The sequence below is a fragment of the Schistocerca piceifrons genome, chromosome 5, assembly GCF_021461385.2.
Source record: "Schistocerca piceifrons isolate TAMUIC-IGC-003096 chromosome 5, iqSchPice1.1, whole genome shotgun sequence".
Classification (NCBI taxonomy): domain Eukaryota; kingdom Metazoa; phylum Arthropoda; class Insecta; order Orthoptera; family Acrididae; genus Schistocerca; species Schistocerca piceifrons.
The window spans coordinates 502,789,532-502,801,828 of NC_060142.1; the positions used below are offsets into that span (position 1 = coordinate 502,789,532).

General features: G+C 47.8%; 1 pseudogene; it reads right to left on the reverse strand.

The window, feature by feature from the left end:
* Nucleotides 1-2,416: 2,416 nt before the first annotated feature.
* Nucleotides 2,417-2,535, reverse strand: LOC124799486 (annotated as a pseudogene).
* Between the last annotated feature and the right edge of the window lie 9,762 nt (nt 2,536-12,297).

Genomic DNA, 12,297 nt, shown 5'->3' on the forward strand with positions numbered 1-12,297 from the left:
TACGCCCGTGTCAGACAGAACATGATCCGACGGTGTTACTTTTGTTTACGTGTCAATGGAGGCATTTTTGAAAATCTACTGTAATTGAAATTGGGTTGTGTTAATGTGTTGTCTCTTGATGATAAAAAATGGAAAAGTGTTTGTCGGTTTAATTAATTTGCCGTGAGAGAAATGTTCCTCTACCGGTTTAAACACTCCTCATAGGAAAAAAATGACGTTAGGGGAAAATATTTGTTTTGATGTCCCATAGAACCTCCCAGAGTTTGTCTGTTTAAATACTTTTCGCCGGCCGCGGTGGTCTAGCGGTTCTAGGCGCTCGGTCCGGAACCGCGCGACTGCTACGGTTGCAGGTTCGAATCCTGCCTCGGGCGTGGATGTGTGTGATGTCCTTAGGTTAGTTAGGTTTAAATAGATCTAAGTTCTAGGGGAATGATGACCACAGACGTTAAGTCCCATAGTGCTCAGAGCCTTTTGAACCATTTTGAACTTTTCACCCTGTATAAGGACTTTTTTTTAAGTAAATATTAACAGCTGGAGGAAAACGGTGGGGTCTTGTTTATTGAATGACCCTTGTGCGTGTCCCAGAAGGAAGGGAAGAGGGCGCAGGTGTTGGCAAATTATGCAGCATCATTTATTGAGTTACAGATGCGTCTAGGTGGTGAAGGACGAGTCTTTGTTGTGGATGTAGGCCAAAAGATACTGAAACGTCTCGCCAAACAGCGCATCTGCGACAGTGTAGTCACTAAACCTGTACAGGTTTGCTCCCCTTCTGACGCTCTCCGAAGCCATCCGACACGGTGCATTGTCAGTGTAAGGAGATGCATATAACGATCCCAACAAAGAATGAATCAGTATCAATTTACTGCCCGGTGTGTGGCAGCAGGGCCCGAGAGAACGGCGATTTGGGCCTTTACATAAGCCGTACAGACAGACAGCCAGACGGACGGATGATCAGCCAGAGAGAACAAACGCGGGCCACAATGGCTGTCACGGAGCGCTATTGAGCGGCGGCGGCGGCGGTTCCCACAGCGCGCTCGGACCGGCCCTACGGAGGAAAGAAACCCGAGGTCACGCCTCCGTAGCTTTTTCTCGTCCGGTGCCCTGCGGTCCTGGCCAAACAAGTTCTTGTTGCGGGCCAATCCTAATGACAGCTCTAGGCGTCCGCCGCTGTTGCAATATCACCCACGAGCCTGCCTCTGGCCGACGACGCACCCTCACCAAAATGCTGCCATCTTTGTGCTTAGTTTCTTGCTTTTCCATGTCCGTTCGTATTTATCTGCTGCGTGTAAAATTACAGGAAGTAATGAAAACACGATGCAGAAAAAGATTTTCCTATGACATGTGGTAGGGCAACGGCCTTGCCGCTGTGGATACACCGGTTCCCGTGAGATCACCGAAGTTAAGCGCTGTCCGGCGTGGTAGGCACTTGGATGGGTGACCATCCAGGCCCCCATGCACCGTTGCCATTTTTCGGGTTGCACTCAGCCTCGTGATGCCAATTGAGGGGCTACTCGACCGATTAGTAGCGGCTTCGGTCAAGAATACCGTCATAACGACTGGGAGAGCAGTGTGCTGACCCCACGCCCCTCCTATCCGCATCCTCCACTAAGGATGACATGGAGGTCGGATGGTCCCGGTAGGCCACTCGTGGCCTGAAGACGGAGTGCTATGACATGTGGTATCCCCTTGTCCCACGTAGAAACAATCCATGAGATGATATGCTGCAAAGAAGTTATATTGGACATATGGTCGGAAATGCGTCTCAGAGAGGCACACCCAACAAATCTGGACCTTGCAGAATTCAATATTCCGACCATATGGACACACACAATGAAGCTCCAACAAACTGTCAGGTGCTGATAATGCTTTCTCTCAAGAGTACGCAGCATCTCCATGTCCTTCACTCGACATCTGATGCTGTCGACGCCCATTCCATCCCCTACCAAGCCTGGTGATAGCACGATACACGAATAACCATTTTACCTGTGACAGAGAATTGCAACTCTAATCATTTACGTACCGGTATCCTCTGATGTTGTGTATGTGTACGAAGCTACATTGACATCCGCCGACTTCTTGGTTGCTTCATTTAACAAAGGCAGGGTAATAATTGGTCAGATTGACTGATTCACTATCAGCTTGAGGTATATGGCATTTGAATTAACAGCATTCGTCTGTGAACTATCTAAGCATTATTTCTGTGACACAAAAAATAGGCGAACCATCCGTGAAGGCCCAACGGTACCGAGAGGCCGCCATGTCATCCTCAGCCCTTGACGTCACCGGATGTGGGTGTGGACCGGCACGTGGTCAACACGCCACTCTCGCGGCTGTTGTCAGTTTTCGTGACGGGTGCCCCTACTTCTCAATCAAGTAGTTCCTCAGTTGCCCTCACAAGGGCTGAGTGCACCACGATTACCAACAGCATTCGGCAGCCCCGGACGGTGACCCATCCAAGTCCTAGCCAAGCCTGACAGCGCTTAACTTCGGTGACCTGATGGGAACCAGTGTTACCACTGCAGCAAGGCTATTGGCCCTCGTGTGTGTGTGTGTGTGTGTGTGTGTGTGTGTGTGTGTGTGTGTGTGTGTTTTAGTGTAATTGTTAAATGGGGATAAGCCGCTGGAAACACTGAGAGGATAACGAGCAAAAGAGGTCAGATGGCCATATGGTTGGAAATGCGTTCCAAAGGAGGTACACCCACTTCAAGGTAGAGAAAAAAGATCCTTGACGGTTTTAGGTGTCAGTGATGAAAACATACCAAAGGAAGTGGGAATGCTCTGTAATATTCTGTCTGTAGCAGTGTTTTAGCTCCGCCGTGAAGGGATAATGGTCAGTAATCACCGTCCCTAACCTGACGCTGAACTGGTACTGGTGTTCGCTGTCACCATACCGTGGGGATTTCCCATAGTGCACAGGCGAGTATTGTGAAGATTCACGATACCGCCACTCGTAAAGGTACCCTCATCTGTAAACAGGCCGCACTTCTTGTATGAAGCATGAACATGCAACTGATACTACGACGCCTGCAGCTGGACTGAAATGAGCTGGGAGCCTGGGCCACCAAATAGCAGCTCAAGTTCGACGCGGCAAAGGTTCAGGCTGTGACATTCACCATGAAGAAGATTCCGCTACAGCTACAGCCGTTACAGATCAGGAGAGGCTCCATCGCCGGCCATGGTGGCCGAGCGGTTCTAGGCGCTACAGTCTGGAACCGCGCGACCGCTACGGCCGCAGGTTCGAATCCTGCCTCGGGCATGGATGTTTGTGATGCCCTTAGGTTAGTTAGGTTTAAGTAGTTCTAAGTTCTAGAGGACTGATGACCTCAGACGTTAAGTCCCATAGTGCTCAGAGCCATTTGAACCATTTGAGTCCGTGTATAAATCGTACCAAATTCGAAAAGTGACTGGTTGCATAGTGTACCTACATAATCCGCAAATTTATATCTCATTTGAAGTTCGTCATCTACAATGGGTATAATGAATTTACTTGGCACATATCGCGAAACTAATATGAGTTAACCCCCTCCCACATCGCGCCGTCCTTCACTAGCTAAGGTCCTGGGTCCGCAGTGGGCCACTGGACGTGTATGCGCCGAGCTGGAGGTGGTAATACGTGGAGTGGCCTAGCGGGCGGTGGTGATGGACACGAGCCTTTTGTGGCCGGCTCCCTGCAGAGCGCAGATGGGCGGCGGAAGCCGTGCCGAACGGCCGGGACGGGCACAAAGCGCGCACTGCGCCTGCGCTACCTGCGAGGCCGCACAAGTTCCACTTCCCTTCCCTTCCCTTGCCGCGCCCTTCCTGGCCGCTCATTGAGGCGGAAGCCCGCCACCAGCGCTTTGTCAGCCGGCATTTCTTCTCCGCCTTTGAGGAAACTCCCGCATTCTCGGAGGTTTAGCTGCTAAACCGTATGCGGGGGAGGCCAGCAGAGTAATCCCACACCGGACCAGGGCACACAATCGCCAAATACGGGAAGCTACAGAAATTCCTCCGCCGCAACAGTATTTCAGTTCTAAAACACGCCTTATTTTTCTTTTTTTAAAAGAATAACCTAGCAATCTTACGGTCATATTCTCTACCAATATGCAGAGTACCTCCAGGCGGGAAGGTGGAACCCGTTTCTAATTCTTGATGAAGATAAACAGATGGCGCAGGAAGATAAACAGATGGCGAAGGATGGTGTTCTTATTACGTGACACTGCAGTAACCGTAAATAACCGTTAAATAACTGTAAGATACCGGAAGATGACCTGGTGATCGATACCGGTGTCGAATAAAACAGTATTTATAAGCATATCTTTGAAGCTAAGATATCACATTTTTCAAACGTTTACGATTAGTTACACGAAATTGATTTTTTTCCACCCATCGCCAATTAGTCTCACTCTGCAAGCATGAGAATGATAGCTCTATATTAGATTTTTTTCCAAATAATACGTATGCTATAAAAATCTGAACAACATCCATTGATTGTGTTCTATGAAACCTTCCATAACTGCCAAATATTGTCTGACATCGCAGATTCCTCTGCAACAACCTACACTGTGCTCGGATATTGGAATTTCTCCTATTACTCTCTTCACTCTTCCCATCCCAAGTCCCTGAATTTCCTACGTTATTTGGTTATTGTCCATCATCTGACTGGTCTCTACGGCCCATCACAACTTCCTCTTCATCTCAGATTAGTCACATGCGTCCAACGTTCTCGATTATTTGTTGGCTGCATTCCAGTCTGTCTGTTTCCTTGGATTTATTGTCCCGTAGCCGGCCGTTGTGGCCGAGCGGTTCTAGGCGCTTCAGCCCGGAACCGCGTTGCTGCTACGGTCGCTGGTTCGAATCCTGCCTCGGTCATGGATGTGTGTGATGTCCTTAGATTAGTTAGGTTTAAGTAGTTCTAAGTCTAGGAAACTGATGATTTCAGATGTTAAGTCGCATAGTGCATGGAGCCATTTTTTCAATTGTCCCATACCCCTCCCTCTAGTACCGTGGAAGTTGTTTTCCGACGTCTCAACAGATGTCCTACCGTACTATCCCTTCTTCTACTCAGTGGTTACAGCACATTCCTCCTCCCACCGATTCTACAGAGAACCTCAAAATTACTTACTAGCACACTCAACTTCCAGCATCTTTCAGAAACATCACACCTCAAACGCTTCGACCATCTTCTTTACCGATTTTTCCACACTCCATGATTGATTCAGCACACTTAATGCTCTGTTATTAGAGTATGGGTATTCATTATGACTTCCTAGAGAGGCACAGGAGACCATGTACTGTGTCGTCCCTTACCTATGGTAGACAGTTTACGTATCGTATCGCTGGGCGCCACAGTGGAGGCATCACTGATCCGCACACCGCCCAGCCACCCTTTGACGTCGGTTTTGATCCAGTGTTGCTTTTCCAGAATCTCCCAATTACCCTCACTCGGCCGATTGCGCCACATTTCAGTTCTGCCACAGAGTAAATATACTTGGCAGTGACGTATTGCCTGCTGACTTTCGTCTTGCGATCTCTGACCAACAGTTTTTTTTTTTTTTTTCTGACGTTTCACAACGACGAGTGGCTGGCAGCGATATGCACATATACAGATGGCGGTAGCGTCGCGTACACAAGGTACAAGACAGTGCACTGGCGGAGCTGACTTTGTACTCAGGTGATTCATATGAAAAGCTTTGCGATCCGATGTCCGCAGCTCGTGGTCTTGCGGTAGCGTTCTCGCTTTCCCCCCACGGGGTCCCGGGTTCGACTTCCGGCGGGGTCAGGGATTTTCTCTGCCTCGAGATGACTGAGTGTCGTGTGTCCATCATCATTTCATCCTCATTGACTCACAAGTCGCTGAAGTGGCTTCAACTAAAAAGGACTTGCAATACGGTGGCCGAACTCCCCCGCATGGGGCCTCCCGGCCAACGATGCCATACGATCATCTCATTTTTTCCGACCTGATCACGGCCGCACAACGGGAATAAACAGACTTCGAACGCAGAGGGGTAGTTGGACTAGACGCATGGGACTTTCGAGTTCGGAAATCGTTAGGGAATTCAATATTCCGAGATCTACAGCGTCAAGAGTGTGCCTAGAATACCAGATTTCAGGCATTACCTCTTACCACGGACAACGTAGTGGCCAGTGGTCTTCACTCGACGACCGAGAGCAGCAGTGATTGCGTAGAGTTAGTTGCCAGTCCAAACAGACAAGCAATACTGCATGAAACAACCTCAGAACTCAATGTGGGGCGTACGACGAACGTGTCCGTTAGGGCAGTGCTGCGAAATTGGCATTAATGGGCTATGGCAGCAGACAGCCCAGTCGAGTGCCTTTGCTAACAGCACGACATCGCCTGTATCGCCACGCCTGGGGTCGAGACCAAATCGGTTAGATCCTAGACGACTGGATAGCCGTGGCCCGGGCAAATGAATCCCGATTTCAGTTGGTAGGCTGCGAGTGTGGAACAGACCCTACGGAGTTATGGACCCAAGTTGTCAACAAGGCGCTTTGTAAGCTGGTGCTAGCTCGATAATGGTGTTGGCTGAGTTCACGTGGGATGGCATGGGCTGGGTCGTCTGCTCGAACTGAACTGATTATTGACTGGAAATAGTAATGTTCGGCTAAATGGAGACGATTGGCAGCCATTCATAGACTTAACGTTCCCAAACAACGATGGAATTTTTATGAGTGAAGAGAGGATTTTTATGGATGAGCATGTGCCATCTCACCGCGTCACAGTTAATTGCAATTGGTTTCAAGAACATTCTGGACAATTAGATCGAATTATTTGGCCACCTACATCGCCGGACATGAATCCCATCGAACATTTATGGAACATGTGCACAAAATTCGCCGGCCGCTGTGGTCGAGCGGTTCTAGGCGCTTCAGTCCGGAACCATGCGGCTGGTACAGTCGCAGTTTCGAGTCCTGCCTCGGGCATGGATGTGTGTGATGTCCTTAGGTTTAAGTATTTCTAAGTTCTAGGGGACTGATGACCTCAGATGTTAAGTCCCATAGTGCATAGAGCTATTTGAACCTTTTTTTTTGCACAAAATTCTGTACCTACATCATTTTCGCAATTACGGGCAGCTATAGAGGCAGCATGGCTCAATATTTCTGCTGGGGACTTACAAAGACTTGTTGAGTCCACACCACGTCGAGTTTCTCCACTACGCCGGTCAAAGGAGGTCCGGCACAGTATTAGGAGGTGTCTCATGACTTTTGCCATCTTAGTGTAATGCAGTTACCGCGACAACGCCTGAGGATCTTTCCCTGGTCATTACCGCTGTCGTTCGCCCCACTTGTTACCTTGAACGACAGTTCGCTGCAGCACGGTAATCCAGGTTCCGTTTATTTTGAGGTTTACTTCTTCCTTGTCAAAAAAATTGTCATGTTTATGACTTCGAAAGCATTCCATAAACAAATGGATGTGCGCGTCCTTCTCAACAGAGAGAATCTGCTCGTCGGCGAGTTTTACGGCGTGGTCGGTTTTACACATGGCATGCTCCGCCATGGCCGGTTTCTCCGTCTCTGCGAGCCCAGTTTGTGACAGTGGTTTGATAAGTCTTGTAAAAAAAAAAGTTTTATTTCGGTAAACAACTCGCCTTACTTCTGGACATAACCTCCTTTGAGGGATATACACTTGGTCCAGCAGTCTTCCAGCTGTTTCATCCCATCGGAAAAACAGGTTCTCTTAAACTCTGCAAAATGCTCGTTGACCGCAGCTATCGGTTCCTCATTTGATGAAAATTTCTTCCCAGCAATCCCAAGTTTAAAGTTACGAAATCGGAAGAAGTCACTTGACGCTAAGTCTGGTGAGTATGATCGATGAGAAACCAATTCAAAGACCAGTTCATCTACTTTAGCCGTTGTTATCGCTGATGTTTGGGATGGTGCATTATCCTGGTGGAAGAACTCTTTTCTGCCTGCCAAACTGGTCTCTTTTTAATCAAGGCAGGTTTTAAACGATCGAACAATTAAGCATAATACAGTTCAGTTATGGTTCCGTCCTTTTTCGAGTAGTCAGTGAGCATTATTCCTTGGAAACAGTGGTCTTCACCGTATCAGCTAACAAAATGGTCTTCGCCTTGTTCGCTGCATTTCGCCAGCCTTTGTCCATTGTTTTGGCTATGGTGTGTAATGATGGACCCTGTTTTCATTAACAGTTACAAATCGGTGGAAAAGTGTTGCGGCTTGCAATTAAACATTGTAAGACACTGAGTTGAAATGTCGTGCCGGATGCTCTTTTAGTCGACTGCGAGCAATTGCGGCACCCGCCTCGCAAACTGCTTCTTGACAGCCAATTCTCTGTGCAGGTTGTTAATCACTCGCCGCGTTGAAATGCATATAGTCTCCGCAGTCTCACGAATTTTTGTTCGGCGGTCTTACGTTATTGGAAAATTGGAAATTTGTGGTAAGGTCTTACGGGACCAAACTGCAGACGTCGTCGGTCCCTAAGCTTAGCCACTACTTAATCTAACTTACACCAAGGACAGCACACACATCCCTGCCCGAATGAGGACACGAACCTCCAACGGGGGCAGCCGCGTGGACCGTGACAAGGCGCGTAAGACCACGCGGCTACACCGCGCGGCTTTAGGCTTTACATTACTATATCACGGATTTTGTCAATCGTTTCGTTTGTGGTGACCTCAATTGGACGGCCGCTGCGCGCTCCGTTTTCGGTGGTTGTCCGACCACGTTTACATTAATTAGTCCAAAAGTAACTGATAGTGCAGATTACGCGTGAACTTCATCCAATTCTGTTTTGATTTGTGCGGCAATCCAATACTTGGAACGAAAATGTTGAATAACAGCACTAAACTTGGTTTTCTCCATTTTCAGTCGCAGTCGACACACTGACCAATTCTGACGACCGTCAGTAATGAACTGTGCGGTGTATATTGTCGAAATTCTTTATACGATCCTTGGAATAATCAAACTTACCATCCGTGATGGCGCAGCAAAAATGTTCCATTCTTGGATGGAAATTTACCACACTTACCAACCACCCTCGTATGTTCAATGATGCTGGTGTCGATGACTCGTCCGCTTACTAAACAAGCGTCGGCCGAACATCCCGAGACGTGAACCAACAGGCTGCATACGGGGTGTTTCAAAAATGACCGGTATATTTGAAACGGCAATAAAAACTAAACGAGCAGCGATAGAAATACACCGTTTGTTGCAATATGCTTGGGACAACAGTACATTTTCAGGCGGACAAACTTTCGAAATTACAGTAGTTACAATTTTCAACAACAGATGGCGCTGCAAGTGATGTGAAAGATATAGAAGACAACGCAGTCTATGGGTGCGCCATTCTGTACGTCGTCTTTCTGCTGTAAGCGTGTGCTGTTCACAACGTGCAAGTGTGCTGTAGACAACATGGTTTATTCCTTAGAACAGAGGATTTTTCTGGTGTTGGAATTCCACCGCCTAGAACACAGTGTTGTTGCAACAAGACGAAGTCTTCAACGGAGGTTTAATGTAAGCAAATGACCGAAAAGCGATACAATAAAGGATCTGTTTGAAAAATTTCAACGGACTGGGAACGTGACGGATGAACGTGCTGGAAAGGTAGGGCGACCGCGTACGGCAACCACAGAGGGCAACGCGCAGCTAGTGCAGCAGGTGATCCAACAGCGGCCTCGGGTTTCCGTTCACCGTGTTGCAGCTGCGGTCCAAATGACGCCAACGTCCACGTATCGTCTCATGCGCCAGAGTTTACACCTCTATCCATACAAAATTCAAACGCGGCAACCCCTCAGCGCCGCTACCATTGCTGCACGAGAGACATTCGCTAACGATATAGTGCACAGGATTGATAACGGCGATATGCATGTGGGCAGCATTTGGTTTACTGACGAAGCTTATTTTTACCTGACGGCTTCGTCAATAAACAGAACTGGCGCATATGGGGAACCGAAAAGCCCCATGTTGCAGTCCCATCGTCCCTGCATCCTCAAAAAGTACTGGTCTGGGCCGCCATTTCTTCCAAAGGAATCATTGGCCCATTTTTCAGATCCGAAACGATTACTGCATCACGCTATCTGGACATTCTTCGTGAATTTGTGGCAGTACAAACTGCCTTAGACGACACTGCGAACACCTCGTGGTTTATGCAAGATGGTGCCCGGCCACATCGCACGGCCGACGTCTTTAATTTCCTGAATGAATATTTCGATGATCGTGTGATTGCTTTGGGCTATCCGAAACATACAGGAGGCGGCGTGGATTGGCCTCCCTATTCGCCAGACATGAACCCCTGTGACTTCTTTCTGTGGGGACACTTGAAAGACCAGGTGTACCGCCAGAATCCAGAAACAATTGAACAGCTGAAGCAGTACATCTCATCTGCATGTGAAGCCATTCCGCCAGACACGTTGTCAAAGGTTTCGGGTAATTTCATTCAGAGACTACGCCATATTATTGCTACGCATGGTGAATATGTGGAAAATATCGTACTATAGAGTTTCCCAGACCGCAGCGCCATCTGTTGTTGAAAATTGTAACTACTGTAATTTCGAAAGTTTGTCTGCCTTAAAATCAACTGTTGTCCCAAGCATATTGCAACAAACGGTGTATTTCTATCGCTGCTCGTTTAGTTTTTATTGCCGTTTCAAATATACCGGTCATTTTTGAAACACCCTGTATCAACAAGTAACCAGAAAGCCTCAACGGTTTGTTATCTTTGGCAATATCGGAATTCTAACCCGAGTCTTTCTCGTGGAAGGAAGATGTGGTAGCCCCCCCCCCCCCCGCCCCCCTCCCCCTGTTACTGAGCCAGTTGGTGCAGCGGCTAGGACAACTGACTCGTATTTGAGAGGACGACTGTTCACGCCCCAGTTGGGCCATCCACATTTAGATTTTCGGCGACTTCACTACAAATTTGGCGAACGTTCCTTCGAAACGGCACTGAATGATCTCGTCGTGGACGGGATATTAAACGTTAATCTTCCTTCCTGTTTCACTGGCCTATGGGGAACACATTACCCGGAACAGACATGAAAATTAGAGCTCTTCATCAGTAGGAAACGATAACTAAGTGACGCCAGTCGCACTGAATTGGCTTCTGCACCTTTATTGCCTCGGAGTGAAGCTGGCTGTTTGGGTAATCAAGCAGTCCATTGAATTCTCACCTGCCCGGAGTGTGTCGATGCTAATCATTCTCGGGGGACAGGCACCTTCGCTGACGGAGGGGCGTTCGGGCGTCGCACTATTAACGCGGCCGCCGGACGTAACACGTCAGTCGGCACAAAGCTCGCCTCCGCCGTGAGTAACGGCCACACACCGTCTCCCGCGCGTGGTCCCAAATTACGCTGGCGATAGGATCGCAGCTCCGGCACCTCGCCTGCCCGCCGACCATACGGACAGCGAGAGCCGCTTCCAATTATTCCGCAGATACCCATCGGGCGGATATCCTCATCCTCTTGGGTGTTTTTTTTCCCTCTTCTCCTGAGGAAGCGCTGGAGGCGTCATACGGCTACCGCGGGCTAACGGTGCAGCCCCGAGGTAACGCCTCTGAGGCTTGCGTTAACTACCCTCGAGCAACAGTATCCGCCTCTGGGGAAAACTGCAAGCTGCTACCAGAGTATAAATCGCGAACCCAGAGATTAAGACGTAAGGAGAAACCGATATCGGTATTTCAGTTCTGAATAACGAGTGTTTTTCGGCATTTGTACACTGAAGAGCCAAAGAAACTGGTACACTTGCTAAGCGGACGATTTGGATGGGATTTGGTTAATGAAAAGGGGACATACAATTAAAGGTTTATTTCCCCAAAACAATTAATTAATTCTAATGAATTACACTGTGGCTTACAAATTACAGTGACACAAACAAATCAAACTGCTTACAATATGAGGTAATAAGAATGTTATATGCCACAGGTGAACAGAGAAACTTATTTGTGTCATTTGAATCGCTGCCAAACTGTTTACAATATGATACATTAACAAATAATCTTTGTGCATTAAACTACATACTTTCACCTAATACAGTTAAATTTTATAATGTGAAGCACAAATGTATAATTCACAATTAAATTTTCAGCCGAAATTACTCCTTCCAATACCTTCTTTAAAAGAGTGATAAAATTTCCAAACGGTGTCTCAATTAAAAAAAAAAAACCCTTAACACAACAACACATACATGACTAGCTCAAATAATAAATATATCTACGGTAAAGCCCAACATCAGGTTCCTTACAGAAAGTTCGCTGATTTCAACAGCTCAGACCACATTCAAACTCTAGCCAACATGGGCCGCTTGCCGGTAAAAACATGTTACAATTGCGGCAGCGGGCAAACTTAC